Source organism: Protobothrops mucrosquamatus, unplaced genomic scaffold, assembly GCF_001527695.2.
Source record: "Protobothrops mucrosquamatus isolate PMUCROS unplaced genomic scaffold, P.Mucros_1.0 scaffold13820, whole genome shotgun sequence".
NCBI classification, from domain to species: Eukaryota; Metazoa; Chordata; class Lepidosauria; order Squamata; family Viperidae; genus Protobothrops; species Protobothrops mucrosquamatus.
Window position 1 is genome coordinate 1 of NW_015399589.1, and position 4308 is coordinate 4308.

Sequence of the window (4308 nt, forward strand, 5' to 3'; positions counted from 1 at the left end):
AGCAAAATTCACTTAACTGTTTCACATAGCAACAGAAATTTTGGGCTCAATTGTTGTCATACATCAAGGACTTATTGTATTGTCTTGTTTCTCAACCCATATTTAGAGCCTTAAATACAAGAGAGCGGTTTGAGAGATGATTTCAACTTATATGTACATGCTTTGTACTTAAATTTGGGCTTCTGGGATCTTTCCATCCACCATATTAGTAAAATAGTTAGTCTGGTAAATAATAATCTATCTTTTAATTCTTTCTCCTTTCATTTACCACCTCATTTTATGCTATGACTGATTTTAAAATATTCCTTCCTTTTCTTGACAGAAACTTGTATGCTGCAGTCACTACCGGTAGCATGTAGCATCTTTATTTCCAATAATAGATCTGGGCCTCATAAAGGCATTCCAGGCATTCTTAGGAACAATAAAGGATTGGAGTTTTTTTGAGGTATTTTGATATCATAGGAAAAATAAAAGCTGCAGTTGCAGGAACTACTGTATTATGAGAACTACTGTATCGTGAGAGGAGTAACCTCAGCAGCTTTCCTTTTTATAATGGTGTGCTGTGTGGCTGTCCAAAACCATTCTAGCAACCTTTATTGAAGGGCAGAGCCTATTATACCCTGCCCTCCCCAATGGAGATCATTTTATAGGATAATGCACTTCAACAATTTCATATTTGCTGACTAGGTCAAAAGCTTTGCCTATTCTTGCTTTATGTAAAATTCAAAACCAGTTAGCTAATCTCTGATGCCACTAATTGTCATTTTAGAACAAAAAGATTGAGAGATTGTAATGTGAAATGCGAACAAGGTTCTGTTTGGAAATTTGGCCCTGCTTTGATCTTACTTATGATAATAGATTTTACTTGATCTGTGAACACTAAATAAGCATACAGTGCTAAGACTGTATTATCATTCATTATAGTTATTTAACTTGAACAACTTGTTTTTCATGTTTTCAAATTTGAGGGAAAGGAGCTTTTTTATCCTTGCAACATGAAAACTATTTTGTACCTAGCATGCTCTAACCTAGGTATTTAGTGCTATCAAGTCTGGCTCAACATTAGTGGCTATATAGACAAATGCTCACCATCTTGACTTGTCTCTGAGCATAGTCCATAGTCATGGATATTTGTGGACTGCAAGTAATAAATTATGATATACAAAATGCTAGTACTGTACTTGCATAAGATATTAGGAGGGTCACATGCATCATGCCATCTTCTTGACAGAATCTCTGTTAGATTGTTAGACTTCTCCAAATGTGGTTTAATAACCTCCTTGGTAACATTATCAATGCAGGAATTTTAGAGAAATTAGGTTAATTGGTTGGTAGAGATTATACTGTATATCTTGCCTTTCCTGCTGTGTTCATGCTTTTGATGGGATGGCCCTGTGGGCAGATGGTGTTTTGTAAGTTATTGATGCCTTGTGCTTTGTAAATTATTTGGTTGTTGAGGTGGTGTCTCATGTCTTTGTTGGTTGTTTTTTATATGGTCTGTGATACTGTGATGGAGTGATGGAATGGTTCAGGTGGAGACCTTTTGATATGATAAAGTTAAAATATCTGCTGCTGGCTGCTTGCTTCCAGTGCAGTGCTTCCAAGAATTTTCTTGTATTTTTAATCTGGCTTGTTTTAAGATTTCTAGTTTCCTATCTGAAATTATTCTTGAGGCTATCTTTGCAGAGGGAGATTAATGAAGTTACATTGTGCCTTTTGAGAGTTAGTTGATGTTTGAGAATGCATTCTGCTGATTTCGGTTGTTTGTTTTATATAATGTAATTCAGAATCCTTGCATTTTATTTTGTAGTTGATTCTCTATTGTTTTCCTTTGATATTAGGTCTTTGCCTACGCTCATTATTCTTGGTAGGGACATGTTGGGGTATTTATTCCAAAGAGCTAGGGTAGTGTGTTAGTAGATTCTAAAGAACTTTAAAAGGGGGTACAGTTATTCTTTTTGTAGAATGTGCATTGAAAGATATATAGAGAGTATATTTCTGCTTTCTGTAATCTTGGTTTGCTATGTATATCTGTGTCCACAGCACTTCCAAGAATTCTCCAATAATATGTTTGATCTATCCGCCCATGTTATCTGTTTGTCTTCTGGTTCTTTCAACTTTTAACAAGCATAGTTGTTTTTTCTAGTGTACTATCTGATCACATCATCTGTCCAAAATATATGGGTTTAAGCTTCTTTATAATCTCTCAATACCAATTGTTAGACTTCTCCAAATGTGGTTTAATAACCTCCTTGGTAACATAATAACTTCCTCTTCATTAAAACAGTATTTTATTGTATTGACCACACACATGGCATCAGCTGCTGCTGAGTTCAGTTTCAGATCTACTCTGAATAAAGTTACATCATGAATAACGATACGTCAGCGCTTACTCATTGTCTCACATTACATTACCTAGAAGTCATTTCACAAATGATTAATATTATTCACTACATATCTCTATCAAGTTCATGGGGTTAAATAAAAAAGTTACTTGATTTTGCTCTTCTAGTTTTGTTACAACTGAGGTGATTCTGAAAGTGCAGATAGTTACAATAGTAATCTTCTTAATTTCTGTTTATCTAATTCAGTGATGGCGAACCTTTTAGAGACCAAGTGCCCCAAAACCGCCCTGCCCGCTCCGCCCCTGCCCCTGCTCCGTCCCCCCCCACTGCCCCCGCTATGCCCCACGTACCCGCAGGACCACCCACCGCCTCCACAGCCCGCTGCAGCAGATCGCCCAGGCAGCTCAGCAGCGTCATGGTGGCCATCCCCTCCGCCCATGCCCCACAGCATCATCTACGTGCGACGTGTGAGGGTGGTGTTTTGTCCCTGCTGCCATTTGCTTGGCTGCGCTGCTCTGTGCGGGCCGTGCCCAGGGGCGACTCTCCTCCAGGGGGCGGGGCTGGGGCGACGGCGCGCGTGCCCACAGAGAGGGCTCCGAGTGCCACCTCTGGCACGCGTGCCATAGGTTCACCACCACTGATCTAATTGAACAAATTGATTTCACCAGTAGTGGCTGACTTAAAATCTACTTGTTGATGTTTAAGACTAGTTTGGCTGAATAATAGTAAGAGGACTTATAAGACTGGAAATGTGAAATCATTTTTTTTGTCCTATTTCAGACTTTCATATGCAATGGATACTGACCTCAGCTCCCAGGACAGGAAGGACTTGGACAAGTTCATAAAATTTTTTGCTTTGAAGGTAATTATTTGTGTATTATGTTTAGACTACAACATAACAAAAGCTAAAGTTTTGTCCAACAATTCAGTGGCAGTAACACAAAAACGTACAATTGAATTCTGTAACATTTTTTAAAATTAAGAAATTAGAAGAAATTAAGAATTTCAGAAACATCTTTTCAGTTTTATGATTTTAGGCCTTAAAAACAGAATACTGAATTTCAGTGCTAAAGTTAAAACAACCCTAAAGAGGCAGCCCTTTTTCCTCAGTTATAAAGTAATAAAAATGTGAATTCTACATTAGGGGCTCTTGTACTTGCTCAGAGTCTGAAGAACTTCTTCAAAATTTCTGTCATTTTTAATTCTGTCATTTTTATTCTTGCTTTATTCTGTTTGAATTAGCCACCCAAAGTCATGCATATGAGATGGGCAGCCTGTAAATTTATTAAATAAACAAAAAGCTTTTTTGAAGTGCACAGCCCTAATTCAGAGAAACTATAGATAAAATGGTTAAGAGATATAGGGAAAGTTGTATGATTTCCTAAAGTGTTCTGCTCAGTATCTGAGCGATTAATAATGCATGCCTATATTTCTGACTTCTGATATTTAACAGTTGAGTAATTTGGCTTTTGTACCCCCTTTAATTTCTTTTCAATATGGTGTTCTCTACTTGACTTTTTGACTATTTGTCTTTTCTCAGTGTAGTAAGCATGCTTTGTCTTTCAGACCGTACAGGTGATTGTGCAGGCCCGACTTGGAGAAAAAATCTGCACTCGCTCATCCTCCTCCCCGACAGGCTCTGACTGGGTAAAAAGTATTTTTGAGATCAATCCCTCTGTTATGTCATTCCTTTTGCCACATTAAATGCACATGATTTCTACTTTTCTTCTCTTGTAAAAGTAGTTGTATAAATATAGAATGTATCTGAGCTATTCACTCCCCCTTTGCAAGTTCTTATTAGATCTTCTGATTGATACAAGATCACTAGAGAGGGGTAGTGAAAGCAAATGGGATTTGTGTATATCTGTGTGTTTGTATATTTTCTCTTTACAATAGTATGAGGAAATCAACATTTATTAATCTGCAGTGTATGACAGCAAAGGATATTTTGCTTTGTAGTTAT